General features: G+C 56.7%; 1 protein-coding gene across 1 annotated transcript in view; it reads right to left on the reverse strand.

The window, feature by feature from the left end:
- LOC149449851 (uncharacterized) overlaps positions 1 to 15,079 on the reverse strand; it is a 35,202-nt gene extending 20,123 nt beyond the window's left edge. Inside the window, exon 1 of the mRNA XM_089692687.1 lies at positions 14,982 to 15,079. The gene's annotated coding sequence lies outside the window, so the exon portion shown is untranslated. The remainder of the gene's footprint in view (positions 1 to 14,981) is intronic.
- Between the last annotated feature and the right edge of the window lie 217 nt (positions 15,080 to 15,296).

Below are 15,296 nucleotides of genomic sequence, written 5' to 3' on the forward strand. Positions count from 1 at the left end.
AGCATGTACTTTAATTAGGGGCGGGGCATTCATTTAATTTGATGATTCTGATCCGGATGGTGAATGCTGAAGACACAACAAACCAGAAATATTTGATATGACAGAGTGGACTTTCATTATCACCTTCCTGCCATTTGTCAGGGGCCCCAGGCTGCCCATCCCCCCCCCCCCACCATTACACCCACAGTACAATCCCCCCAGGACAATCTGCCCCCCCTACAATCTCCCCCAGGTCAGTCTGCCCCCCAGTACAACTCCCCCAGGTCAGTCTGCCCCACATTACAATCCTCCCCAGGCCAGTTTGTCCCTAATACATATACCCCAGATCAGTCTGTCCTCAGTACAATCCCCCCAGTTCAGTCTGTCCCCATTACAATTCTTACAGTTTGGTCTGTCCCCAGTACAAACTCCTACAGTTCAATCTGTCCTCAATACAGTCCCCCCAGTTTGGTCTGTCCCTAGTACAACCCCCCAGATCAGTCTGCCTCTCAGTACAACCGCCCAAGTCAGTCTGCCCACAATACAATCTCCCCGGTTTAGTCTGTCCCCAGTACAATCCCCCCTCAGTTCAGTCTATACCCCAGTACAACCCCCCAGGTCAGTCTCCCCCCCTACAATATACCCTAGGTCAGTCTGTCCCCCAGTACAATCCCCCCAAGGTCAGTCTTCCCCCCAGTACAAGTCCCCCAGGTCAGTCTATCCCCCAGTACTTCCCCAGGTTAGTCTGCCCCCCAGTACAATCCCCCCCAAGACAGTCTGCCCCCCAGTAAAAGGCCCCCAGGTCAGTCTATCCCCCAGTACCTCCCCAGGTTAGTCTGCCCCCAGTACCCCTCCAGGTTTATCTATCCCCCAGTACCCCCCCAGGTTAGTCTGCCCCCCAGTACAATACCCCCAAGGTCAGTCTGACTCCAAGTACAATACCCTCAGGTTATTCTATCTCCCTATATCCCCCAGGCCAGTCTGCCCTCCAGTACAATCCCCCCAGATCAGTCTGTCCCACAGTACAACCCCCAAGGTCAGTCTGTCCCCCAAGTACAAACCCCAAGGTGGGTCTGCCTCACATTACAATCCCCCCCGCCAGGTCAGTCTGTCCCTAATACAATTCCCCCAGATCAGTCTGTCCCCAGTACAATCCTCCCAGTTCAGTCTTTCCCGGTACAATTCCCAGAGTCTGTATCTGTCCCCAGTTCAACCCCCCCAGTTTGATCTGCCCCCAGTGCAATCTGCCCCAGTTCGGTCTATCCCCAGTACAACCCCCCACCAGTTTAGTCTGTCCTCAGTACAATCCCCCCAGTTTAGTCTGTACCCAGCAGAGTCCCCCTCAGTTTGGTCTGTCCCCAGTACAATCCCCCCCAGTTCAGTCTGTTCCCAGTACAGTCCCCCCCAGTTCGGTCTGTCCCCAGTACAATTGCCCCCCAGTTCGCTCTGCCCCCAGTACAATCCTCCCAAGTTCGGTCTGTCCCCAGTACAATCTGCCCCAGTTTGGTCTGTCCCCAGTACAACCTCCCCACAGTTCAATCTGTCCTCAGTACAGTCCCCCCAAGCTTGGTCTGTCCCCAGTACAATCCCCCCTAAGTTCAGTCTATACCCCAGTACAACCCCCCAGGTCAGTCTTCCCCCCCATACAATATCTTCAGGTCAGTCTGTCCCCCAGTACAATCTCCCCCAGGTCAGTCTTCCCCCCAGTACAAGTCCCCCAGGTCAGTCTATCCCCCAGTACCTCCCCAGGTTAGTCTGCCCCCCAGTACAATATCCCCCCAGGTCAGTCTATCCCCCAGTACCTCCCCAGGTTAGTCTGCCACCCAGTACAATCTCCCACCAAGTCAGTCCCCCCCCCCCCCAGTACCCCCCCCAAGGTTAGTCTATCCCCCAGTACCCCCCCAGGTTAGTCTGCCCCCCAGTACAATCCCCCCAGGTCAGTCTGCCTCCCAGTACAATACCCTCAGGTCAGTCTGTCCCCCAGTACAACCCCCCAGGTCAGTCTGCCCCACATTACAATCCCCCCCCCCCGCCAGATTCCCCCAGATCAATCTATTCCCAGTACAATCCCCCAGATCAGTCTTTCCCCAGTACAATCCCCCCAGTTCAGTCTGTCCCCGGTACAATTCCCACAGATTGGTCTGTACCCAGTACAATCTGCCCCAGTTTGGTCTGTCCTCAGTACAATCCCACCAGTTTAGTCTGTACCCAGTACAGTCCCCCTCAGTTTGGTCTGTCCTCAGTACAATTCCCCCCTCCAGTTCATTATGTCTCCAGTACAATCCACCCAGTTCATTCTGTCCCCAGTACAACCCCCCCAGTCTGGTCTGTCCCCAGTAAAATCCCCCCCAGTTTGGTCTGTCCCCAGTACAATCCCCCCCAGTTTGGTCTGTCCCCTGTACAATCCCCCCAGTCTGGTCTGTCCCCAGTAAAATCCCCCCCAGTTTGGTCTGTCCCCAGTACAATCCCCCCCAGTTTGGTCTGTCCCCTGTACAATCCCCCCAGTCTGGTCTGTCCCCAGTACAATCCCCCCAGTCTGGTCTGTCCCCAGTACAATCCCCCCAGTCTGGTCTGTCCCCTGTACAATGCCTACAAGTTTTGTGGTATATTTCACATACATTTTTATTGTCATTTTGGTCTTTAATTTCATACAGAGAGGAGCTACACTGGGTGTATACTGGGCATTATTCCTTCTACTGATCAAACAATGGGGCCCTATTCCTTTCCCTGATAACGAGAACAGGGCCCAATTCCTCCCACTGAAATTAATAGTGTCCCAGTGACACCAGCGATAGGGTACATGTCAGGGCTCCGGGGTGTGACCAGAGGTATGTGACTGACGCAGGGAAACGCAGGCTTCAGATATGTTATAAACAATAAGACAATTTATTAAAGACTAACAATACATAAACGCAGTGCAATACTAAAACATAACACAGTGCAAACGAACCAAACCAAACCACCAACAGATAACAATATATACAATGCAAGCGTCGTCAGGCAGGCCGGGTCAATAACAATCGGGCAGGTAGGAACAGGGGGTCAGGCAGAGAATGGTCGGGGTCACAAGCCAGGGATGAAACAGGAGAAGTCAGCAGAGGTCCGGAATCAGGCAGGGTCAGCAACGAATCAGACAGAGACAGGAACAGGAATGCAGGAACAAGATACAGGGCCCAGGAAAAACACACACACCAAGGCAGAGACTGCAGGTCTGGCCATCCCTTAAATACACCTGCATGATCAGTTTCAGATGTTTGGCTGGCTGCAGGGTTGAGTCTCTGATTGCCGGGAGCACCTGCTGGCCAGCCCTGGTACTGCAGCCCACAAGTCAGGTGAGTCCCACCATTACTGGCAAGTCCATTCCTGACAGTACCCCCCCCCCCTCAAGGAGCGGCCTCAGGATGCTCCAAACAGTCCTAGCTGGGCGAAATGTTCCACCGCCCGGGTCTGGTAACTGGAGGGATATCAAAGACTGGCACATCGGGCAGGACTCCGGGCAGCGGCACATTGGGCAGGACACCGGGCAGCGGCACATCGGGCAGGACTCCGGGCAGCGGCACATCAGGCAGGACTCCGGGCCGCGGCACACCGGGCAGAGGCACATCGAGCTGGACTCCGGGCAGAGGCACATCGGGCAGGACTCCGGGCAGAGGCACATCGGGCAGGACTCTGGGCAGAGGCACATCGGGCAGGACTCCGGGCAGAGGCACATCGGGCAGGACTCCGGGCAGAGGCACATCGGGCAGGACTCCGGGCAGCGGCACATCGGGCAGGACTCCGGGCAGCGGCACATCGGGCAGGACACCGGGCAGCGGCACATCGGGCTGGACTCCGGGCAGCGGCACATCGGGCTGGACTCCGGGCAGCGGCACATCGAGCTGGACACCGGATCACCAGGCGGAGCAGCGGGCACCGGATCACCAGGCGGGGCGGCGGGCGCCGGGCCCCCAGGCGGGGCGGCAGGCATCGGGGCCCTCAGGCGGAGCAGCGGGCACCAGGCCCCCAGGAGGGGTGATGGGCATCGGGCCCCCAGGCGAGGCGACAGGCATCAGGCCCCCAGGCGGAGCGGCGGGCACCGGGTCATTAGGCACCACAACGGGCATCGGGTCACCAGGCATCAGGTCATTTGGCTCGCCAGTGGGCACCGCGTCATCTGGCAAGGCAGTGGGCACCGAGTCACCAGGCACGACAGTGGGCTCCGAGTCAACTGGCATGACCGCGGGCACTGGGTCAGACATTGGATCGTCTGGCCCGACAGCGGGCATCGGGTCACCAGGCATGACAGCGGGCACTGGGTCATCAGGCATGGGATTGTCTGGCTTGACAGCGGGCATCGGGTCACCAGGCATGACAGCGGGCACTGGGTCACCAGGCATCAGGTCATTTGGCTCGCCAGCGGGCACCGCGTCATCTGGCAAGGCAGTGGGCACCGAGTCACCAGGCACGACAGTGGGCTCCGAGTCAACTGGCATGACCGCGGGCACTGGGTCAGACATTGGATCGTCTGGCCCGACAGCGGGCATCGGGTCACCAGGCATGACAGCGGGCACTGGGTCATCAGGCATGGGATTGTCTGGCTTGACAGTGGGCATCGGGTCACCAGGTATGACAGCGGGCACTGGGTCACCAGGCATCAGGTCATTTGGCTCGCCAGCGGGCACCGCGTCATCTGGCAAGGCAGTGGGCACCGAGTCACCAGGCACAACAGTGGACTCTGAGTCAATTGGCACGACAGCGGGCATCGGGTCACCAGGCATGACAGCGGGCACTGGGTCACCAGGCATCAGGTCATTTGGCTCGCCAGTGGGCACCGCGTCATCTGGCAAGGCAGTGGGCACCGAGTCACCAGGCACAACAGTAGGCTCCGAGTCAACTGGCATGACCGTGGGCACTGGGTCAGACATTGGATCGTCTGGCCCGACAGCGGGCATCGGGTCACCAGGCATGACAGCGGGCACTGGGTCATCAGGCATGGGATTGTCTGGCTCAACAGCGGGCATCGGTTCACCAGGTATGACAGCAGGCACTGGGTCACCAGGCATCAGGTCATTTGGCTCGCCAGCGGGCACCGCGTCATCTGGCAAGGCAGTGAGCACCGAGTCACCAGGCACGACAGTGGGCTTTGAGTCAACTGGCATGACCGCGGGCACTGGGTCATCAGGCATTGAATCGTCTGGCAAGACTGCGGGCACCGAGTCGTCTGGCAAGACTGCGGGCACCGAGTCATCTGGCAAGACCGCGGGCACCGAGTCAACTGGCGGAACAGCGGGCATCGAGTCAACTGGCGGAACAGCGGGCATTGAGTCAACTGGCGGAACAGCGGGCATCGAGTCGTCTGGCAAGACTGCGGGCACCGAGTCAACTGGCAAGACTTTGGGCACCGAGTCAACTGGCGGAACTGCGGGCACCGAGTCAACTGGCGGAACTGCGGGCACCGAGTCAACTGGCGGAACTGCGGGCACCGAGTCAACTGGCGGAACTGCGGGCACCGAGTCGTCTGGCAAGACTGCGGGCACCGAGTCGACTGGCGGAACAGCGGGCACCGAGTCGACTGGCAAGACTGCGGGCACCGAGTCAATTGGCGGAACAGCGGGCACCGAGTCAACTGGCAGAACAGCGGCCATCGAGTCAACTGGCGGAACAGCGGGCATCAAGTCGTCTGGCAAGACTGCGGGCACCGAGTCAACTGGCGGAACAGCGGGCACCGAGTCGTCTGGCATAATAGGATCATCAGGCTGGATCAGTTCATCGGGCTGGGTAGAAACATCATGCTGGGTAGAGACATCAGGCTGAATGGAGGCATCAGGCTGGGTGGAGGCATCAGGCTGGGTGGAGGCATCAGGCTGAATTGTGGGCGCCGAGGCACCAGGCTGCACCTGTTAGGAATGGACTGGCCAGCAATGGTGGGACTCACCTGCCTTTTGATCTGCAGTACCAGGGCTGGCCAGCGGGTGCTCCCAGCAATCAGAGACTCAACCTTTCAGCCAGCTAACACCTGGAACTGATGATACTGGTGTATTTAAGGGATGGCCAGACTTGCAGACTCTGCCTTGGTGTTGTGTTTGTCCTGGGCCCTGTATCTGTCCTGCTTCCTGTTTCTGTTCCTTTGCTGACTTCTCCTGCTCTGATCCTGGCTTGTGACCCTGACCATCCCTCTGTCTGACCCTCTGTACTACGCTGCTTGCTACCTGTTCTGATCCCTGGCTTGTGACCCGGACCATCCCTCTGCCTGACCCTCTGTACTATGCTGCTTGCTACCTGCTGAACCTGGCCTGTGACCCCGACCATTCTCCGCTTGCTCCCCCTGTACCTACCTGCCCAATTGATATTGACCCGGCCTGCCTGACGACGCTTGCTTGTATATACTGTTATCTGTGGGTGGTTTGGTTGGGTTTGTTTGCACTGTGTTATGTTTTAGTATTGCACTGCGTTTATGTTTGTACTGTTAGTGTTAATAAATTATATTGTTTATAACATATCTGAGGTCTGCGTTTCCCTGCTTCAGTCACACACCTCTGGTCATACCTGGGAGCCCTGACATTACACCAAGGCCAATCCTGACCAGAAGTGGCTGCACAGGGAAGCCATCTTGGCTTGTTGATGGGAAGGATGGATCTTGAGGAGGTTGAGTATTTATATCTGCTAGTGTTTGATGACAGGGAGTATGCTTATCAAACTCTGAAGGAGTATACCCGGGATGAATTGCTAGAATGTATACGGCTCGCTCATGTTCTAGTAGATCAGGGCACAGAGTTCTCTGAGGTGCAGCCATTGATTGAGGTTTGTGCAGAGTTGGTTTCATCTGGTTCCCCCGAATGCAGGGATGAATTTTTGCCACCATTTAGTGCAGACCAGGTAGAGTCCCTGGTGTGGTTATTAGAGGATGATGTGGGTTACTTTCTGGAGCGTTATTCCACATGTTCACCACAGACACTGAGAGATTGTATAAACGCAGTGCAGTCATTGACCAGACAGGCTTTGTGTAAGCTCAGCTTTGTTCAACCCCTACTGCAGACATGGACAGACTTGTTGCACCCAGCCTCAGTCAGCTTACAAAGACCCAGTCCTGCTTCTAACTCTACTCCTGTATTCCCACCAGCTCCTCCAGTTACAGCCCAGTATACTTGGCTATCTACCGCATGTCAGTACCCTGTTCCCACTCGCTGCACCTATCCTGCCTTTAACCCTGTAAAAAAGCCCTCTGTAGCAACTGCTCCCTCTCCTGTTCCATCCTCCAGTTCTTCTCTGTCTCCAGCTGCTCCATTCGTTTGCAGACCTACGTTTACTTGCAGTGCTCCAGTAGTTAAAACCAGAAAAAAGCGAAAATTCTTTCCAACCAATACCATCCTGCCAGTATACAAACCGGTGAACCTGCCTTCCGTGGTTCAGACTGATGCCTGTACACAGCCTGAAGCCTCTACTCGGCCTGATGCCTCTACTCGGCCTGATGCCTCTACTCGGCCTGATGCCTCTACTCGGCCTGAAGCCTCTACGCGGCCTGAAGCCTCTACGCGGCCTGAAGCCTCTCCTCAGCCTGAAGCCTCTACGCGGCCTGAAGCCTGTACTCGGCCTGAAGCCTGTACTCGGCCTGAAGCCTGTACTCGGCCTGATGCCTCTCTTCGGCCTGATGCCTCTCTTCGGCCTGATGCCTCTCTTCGGCCTGATGCCTCTACTCGGCCTGATGCCTCTACTCGGCCTGATGCCTCTACTCGGCCTGAAGCCTCTACTCGGCCTAATGCCTCTACCCAGCATGATGAACTGATCCAGCCTGACGATCCTATTAGGCCAGTTGACTCGATGCCCGCCGTTGATCCAGATGATCCGGTACCTGATCCGGTGCCCGCTGTCGTGCCAATTGACTCAGAGCCCGCTGTCGTACCTGGTGACTCGGTGCCCACTGCCTTGCCAGATGACGCGGTGCCCGCTGGCAAGCCAAATGACCTGATGCCTGGTGACCTAGTGTCCGCTGTCATACCTGATGACCCGATGCCCGCTGTCGAGCCAGACAATCCGGTACCTGATGACCCGGTGCCCACTGTCGTGCCTGTTGACTCGGAGACCACTGCCTTGCCAGATGACGCGGTGCCCGCGGTCGAGCCAAATGACCTGATGCCTGGTGACCCGATGCCCGCTGTCCAGCCAGACGATTCAATGTCTGCCCCGGTGCCCGCGGTCATGCCAGTTGACTCGGAGCCCACTGCCTTGCCAGATGACGCGGTGCTCGCTGTCGAGCCAAATGACTTGATGCCTGGTGACCCGATGCCCGCTGTCCGGTCAGACGATCCAATGTCTGACCCAGTGCCCGCGGTCATACCAGTTGACTCGGAGCCCACTGCCTTGCCAGATGACGCGGTGCCCGCTGTCGAGCCAAATGACCTGATGCCTGGTGACCCGATGCCCGCTGTCCAGCCAGACCATCCAATGTCTGACCCAGTGCCTGCAGTCATACCAGTTGACTCGGAGCCCACTGTCGTGCCTGGTGTCTCGGTGCCCGCCGCTCCGCCTGGGGGCCCGAGACCTGTCGCTCCGCCTGGGGGTCCGGCACCTGCCACTCCGCTTGAGGGCCCGAGACCTGCCGCTCCGCCTGGGGGTCCGGCGCCTGCCGCTCCGCCTGAGGGCCCGAGACCTGTCGCTCCACCTGGGGGTCCGGCGCCCGCCGCTCCGCCTGAGGGCCCGAGACCTGTCGCTCCTCCTGGGGGTCCGGCGCCCGCCGCTCCGCCTGAGGGCCCGAGACCTGTCGCTCCGCCTGGGGGTCCGGCGCCCGCCGCTCCGCCTGAGGGCCCGAGACCTGTCGCTCCACCTGGGGGTCCGGCGCCCGCCGCTCCGCCTGAGGGCCCGAGACCTGTCGCTCCATCTGGGGGTCCGGCGCCCGCCGCTCCTCCTGAGGGCCCGAGACCTGTCGCTCCTCCTGGGGGTCCGGCGCCCGCCGCTCCGCCTGAGGGCCCGAGACCTGCCGCTCCGCCTGGGGGTCCGGCGCCCGCCGCTCCGCCTGAGGGCCCGAGACCTGTCGCTCCACCTGGGGGTCCGGCGCCCGCCGCTCCGCCTGAGGGCCCGAGACCTGTCGCTCCTCCTGGGGGTCCGGCACCCGCCGCTCCGCCTGAGGGCCCGAGACCTGTCGCTCCGCCTGGGGGTCCGGCGCCCGCCGCTCCGCCTGAGGGCCCGAGACCTGTCGCTCCGCCTGGGGGTCCGGCACCCGCCGCTCCGCCTGAGGGCCCGAGACCTGTCGCTCCGCCTGGGGGTCCGGCGCCCGCCGCTCCGCCTGAGGGCCCGAGACCTGTCGCTCCGCCTGGGGGTCCGGCGCCTGCCGCTCCGCCTGAGGGCCCGAGACCTGTCGCTCCACCTGGGGGTCCGGCGCCCGCCGCTCCTCCTGAGGGCCCGAGACCTGTCGCTCCATCTGGAGGTCCGGCGCCCGCCGCTCCTCCTGAGGGCCCGAGACCTGTCGCTCCGCCTGGGGGTCCGGCGCCCGCCGCTCCGCCTGGGGGCACGATGCCCGTCGCCCCGCCTGGGGGCACGATGCCCGTCGCCCCGCCTGGGGGCCCGATGCCCGTCGCCCCGCCTGGGGGCCCGATGCCCGTCGCCCCGCCTGGGGGCCCGATGCCCGTCGCCCCGCCTGGGGGCCCGATGCCCGTCGCCCCGCCTGGGGGCCCAATGCCCGTCGCCCCGCCTGGGGGCCCGGTGCCCGTCGCCCCGCCCGGGGGCCCGGTGCCTGCTGCTCCGCCCGGGGGCCCGGTGCCTGCTGCTCCGCCCGGGGGCCCGGTGCCTGCTGCTCCGCCCGGGGGCCCGGTGCCTGCTGCTCCGCCCGGGGGCCCGGTGCCTGTCGCCCCGCCCGGGGGCCCGGTGCCTGTGCCTGTCGCCCCGCCCGGGGGCCCGGTGCCTGTAGCCCCGCCCGGGGGCCCGGTGCCTGCTGCCCCGCCCGGGGGCCCGGTGCCTGCTGCCCCGCCCGGGGGCCCGGTGCCTGCTGCCCCGCCCGGGGGCCCGGTGCCTGCTGCCCCGCCCGGGGGCCCGGTGCCTGCTGCCCCGCCCGGGGGCCCGGTGCCTGTGCCTGTCGCCCCGCCCGGGGGCCCGGTGCCTGTGCCTGTAGCCCCGCCCAGGGGCCCGGTGCCTGCTGCTCCGCCTGGTGGCCCGCTGCCTGCTGCTTCGCCTGGTAATCCGATGTGCCTCTGCCCGGAGTCCTGCCCGATGTGCCTCTGCCCGGAGTCCTGCCCGATGTGCCTCTGCCCGGAGTCCTGCCCGATGTGCCTCTGCCCGGAGTCCTGCCCGATGTGCCTCTGCCCGGAGTCCTGCCCGGTGTGCCTCTGCCCCGGTGTGCCTCTGCCCGGTGTGCCTCTGCCCGGTGTGCCTCTGCCCGGAGTCCTGCCCGGTGTGCCAGTCTTTGATATCCCGCCAGTTGCCAGACCCGGGCGGTGGAACATTTTGCCCAGCTAGGACTGTTTGGAGCGTCCTGAGGCCGCTCCTTGAGGGGGGGGGTACTGTTAGGAATGGACTGGCCAGCAATGGTGGGACTCACCTGCCTTTTGATCTGCAGTACCAGGGCTGGCCAGCGGGTGCTCCCAGCAATCAGAGACTCAACCTTTCAGCCAGCTAACACCTGGAACTGATGATACTGGTGTATTTAAGGGATGGCCAGACTTGCAGACTCTGCCTTGGTGTTGTGTTTGTCCTGGGCCCTGTATCTGTCCTGCATCCTGTTTCTGTTCCTTTGCTGACTTCTCCTGCTCTGATCCTGGCTTGTGACCCTGACCATCCCTCTGTCTGACCCTCTGTACTACGCTGCTTGCTACCTGTTCTGATCCCTGGCTTGTGACCCGGACCATCCCTCTGCCTGACCCTCTGTACTACGCTGCTTGCTACCTGCTGAACCTGGCCTGTGACCCCGACCATTCTCCGCTTGCTCCCCCTGTACCTACCTGCCCAATTGATATTGACCCGGCCTGCCTGACGACGCTTGCTTGTATATACTGTTATCTGTGGGTGGTTTGGTTTGGTTTGTTTGCACCGTATTATGTTTTAGTATTGCACTGCGTTTATGTTTGTACTGTTAGTGTTAATAAATTATATTGTTTATAACATATCTGAGGTCTGCGTTTCCCTGCTTCAGTCACACACCTCTGGTCATACCTGGGAGCCCTGACAGCACCATGGAAGGCAGGTTCTCAGATGGGAGGCTGACCGGTTTGGATACTGGCAGGATGGTATTGGTTGGAAAGAACTTTCGCCTTTTCCTGGTTTTAGTTACCGGAGTACTGTAAGTAAGCGCAGGTTTGTAAATGGATGGAGCAGCTGGAGACAGAGAAGAGCTGGAGGATGGAACAGGGGAGGGAACAGTTGCTACAGAGGACTTCTTTACAGGGTTAAAGGCAGGATAGGTGCAGCGAGTGGGAACAGGGTACTGACATGCGGTAGATAGCAGGGTATACTGCGCTGTAACTGGAGGTGCTGTTGGGAAAGCAGGAATAGAGCTTTGAAGAAATAGATTTGAAGCAGGACTGGGTTTTTGCAAGCTGACTGAGGCTGGGTGCAACAAGTCTGTCCATGTCTGCAGTATGGGTTGAACAAAGCTCAGCTTACACAAAGCCTGTCTGGTCAAAGACTGCACTGCGTTTATACAATCCCTTAATACCTGTGGTGCACATGCAGCATAATGCTCCAAGAAGCAATCCACATCATCCTCTAATAACCATACCAGGGACTCTACCTGGTCGGCACTAAATGGCAGCAAAAAGTCATTCCTGCTTTCAGGGGCACCAGATGAAGCCAACTCTACACAAACCTGAATCAAAGGCTGCACCTCAGAGAACTCTGTGCCCTGATCTACTAGAACATGAGCGATCCATATACATTCTAGCAGTTGATCCCGGGTATACTCCCTCAGAGCCTGATAAGCATAATCTCTGTCATCAAAAACCAGCAGCGACAAATACACAACCTCATCCAGATCCATCCTTCCCAGCAACAAGCCAAGATGGCTTCCCTGTGCAGCCACTTCTGGTCAGGATGGCCTTGGTGTAATGTCAGGGCTCCGGGGTGTGACCAGAGGTATGTGACTGATGCAGGGAAACGCAGACTTCAGATATGTTATAAACAATAAGACAATTTATTAAAGACTAACAATACAAACATAAATGCAGTGCAATACTAAAACATAACACAGTGCAAACAAACCAAACCAAACCACCAACAGATAACAATATATACAATGCAAGCGTCGTCAGGCAGGCCGGGTCAATAACAATCGGGCAGGTAGGAACAGGGGGTCAGGCAGAGAATGGTCGAGGTCACAAGCCAGGGATGAAACAGGAGAAGTCAGCAGAGGTCCGGAATCAGGCAGGGTCAGCAACGAATCAGACAGAGACAGGAACAGGAATGCAGGAACAAGATACAGGGCCCATGAAAAACACACACACCAAGGCAGAGACTGCAGGTCTGGCCATCCCTTAAATACACCTGCATGATCAGTTTCAGATGTTTGGCTGGCTGCAGGGTTGAGTCTCTGATTGCCGGGAGCACCCGCTGGCCAGCCCTGGTACTGCAGCCCACAAGGCAGGTGAGTCCCACCATTACTGGCAAGTCCATTCCTGACAGCACAATTCCTGCCAGTAACACTGTTAGGGTACCTTTTCTCCCAGTGACTCAAATGTTAGGGGACCATTCTTCCCACCAACATCATTTATATAGGGTATTATTACCCACATTGATACCGACTATGGGGTGTTGTTCCTTCTACTGACGCCAAGAATGGGGCATTATCCCTATTACTGATACGAATGACAGGACATAACTCATCCCACTGATACCTATGATGGGTCACTATTCCTTTCAATGAAACAAATGTTGAAGTGCTATTCCTTCCACTGAAACCAAACTTGAGGCACTATTCCTCCTAATGAAAATCCAGGGAACCTCAATGTTGCCACCACCATACAATGGTCACACTTCATTCCTCCTTCACTGAAGTGTGTACACCTCCACCACCACCATACAATGGTCACACTTCATTCCTCTTTCACTGAAGTGTGTACACCCCCACCACCACCATACAATGGTCACACTTCATTCCTCCTTCACTGAAGTGTGTACACCTCCACCACCACCATACAATGGTCACACTTCATTCCTCCTTCACTGAAGTGTGTACACCCCCACCACCACCATACAATGGTCACACTTCATTCCTCCTTCACTGAAGTGTGTACACCTCCACCACCACCATACAATGGTCACACTTCATTCCTCCTTCACTGAAGTGTGTACACCTCCACCACCACCATACAATGGTCACACTTCATTCCTCCTTCACTGAAGTGTGTACACCTCCACCACCACCATACAATGGTCACACTTCGTTCCTCCTTCACTGAAGTGTGTACACCTCCACCAATTTTCTTCAGAGATTTGGACAATGGACATTCAGCCAAGTTCAACCTATTACTATCACTGCTAAATACTATTGCACACCTTCATCCTAAACTGAAATCCAGGGAACCTCAGCATCTCCACTACCACACAATGGTCTAATTTCATTCTTTCTCCACTGAACCAGACAACATTTACAGTGTGGTGGTATTTAGCAGTGATAGTAATAGGTTGAATTTGGCTGAATGCTCATTGTCCAAATCTCTGAAGCAGCAAAATTCTCTCTGAACCTTGGTTCAGACAAAACCTGGAGCCCATTCCTATTGGTCAGTGTAGTAGTCCCTTACATTGGTGACCAATGGGAGAAGGACCCTCTAATATCAGTGGTCAGTGTAGTGGTCCTGTGCATTGGTGACCAATGGGAGAAGGATCCCCTTATATCAGTGATCACTGTAGTAGTCTTGTACATTGGTGACCAATGGGAGAAGGATCCCCTTATATCAGTGATCAGTGTAGTGGTGCCTTACATTGGTGACCAATAGGAGAAGGATCCCTATTTATCAGGGGTCAGTGCGAGAAGGACATTCTTACATCATCATCAGTGGGGAGACTGTCCCGATTACAGATCACTGATGTCAGTTGTTACTGAGAGACAGAAATTGTTCATTGATGAAGGAACCCCTAGAAACCTTTTGGAGGACCTCTGGCTGAGAAAGGCTGGACTAGGCAGTCATATATTTCTATCCCCCTTGGTGGGAGTAGAGATGACCCCATCTGTAACCGCTTGCCGACCAGCTCACATAGAAGTATGGCGGCAAAGCAGCCTCTCTGCACTGGATCACGTACGGGTAAGGAGCATGTGTGTGCATGCTCACCACCCCGGCTGTGCTGTGATTAGTTACAGCACAAGCTGATCAATGGGTCCTGGCCAATGATGGATGATCGGTAAAGCAGATGACAGGACAGAGCTTTGTGATTGTAAACAACACAGAGCTCTGTCTTGACATTGGGGATGTGCTGGGTTTTCTTTCCCTGCAAAGCAGGGAATAAAAACTAGCACATCCCTTCGTAAAATCAGCACACAGTAAACACACCAAGCATTGTTGGGCACACAGTTAATGCTTTGATTGGCCCTAGATTTTAACCCCTTCCCAGCCAGTGTCATTAGTACAGTGTCAGTGTATATTATTAGCACTGATCACTGTATTAGTGTCATTGGTGATGTCAGTTTCAGTTCCTACAAAGTGTCAGTTAAGTGTCAGATTGCACGCTGTACTATCACAGTCCTGCTATCAGTTGCTGATTGCTGCCATTACCAGTATAAAAATAAATACAACTTCCAGTATATATACCATCATTTGTAGACGCTATAACTTTCACGCAAACCAATCAATATACACTTTTTTTTACCAAAAAATATGTAGTAGAACACATTTTGGCCTAAATTTATTAAGAAATTTGATTTTTAACTTTTTTATTGGATCTGTTTTATAGGATAAAGTAAAAAATATTGTTTTTTTCAGCATTTTCTATCCTCTTTCATTTATACCGTATGATAAAATACAAAAAACCCAATGGTGATCAAATACCAACAAAAGAAAGCTCTATTTGTGTGAAAACAATGATATAAATTTCATTTGAATACAGACCGTGCAATTCTCAGTTCAAGTAGCGTAGTGCCAAATAGCAAAAAATGGCCTGGTCACAGCACAAGGCCATGTTGACGTTATGAGACGGTTCTCGGGGCTGAAGTTCCTCTGAGCTCCACAAAGTGGTGATCTCACTTCTACCCAGACAAGGAAGTCTCTATGGAAGACAGGAAGTGATGTCAGTACCGACAGAAAAGTCCATGTGGTGGGAAGTAGCAAGGAGACGTTGCTGGAACTAGAAGCTAAGGAGGTAATAAGTTCTTATTTCTCTTCCGCTCATTGAAGGACACAGCCAGATCTTCATGACTCATGGGT

The sequence above is a fragment of the Staurois parvus genome, unplaced genomic scaffold (assembly GCF_062004578.1).
Source record: "Staurois parvus isolate SC_StPar_1 unplaced genomic scaffold, SC_StPar_1.0 ptg000600l, whole genome shotgun sequence".
NCBI classification, from domain to species: domain Eukaryota; kingdom Metazoa; phylum Chordata; class Amphibia; order Anura; family Ranidae; genus Staurois; species Staurois parvus.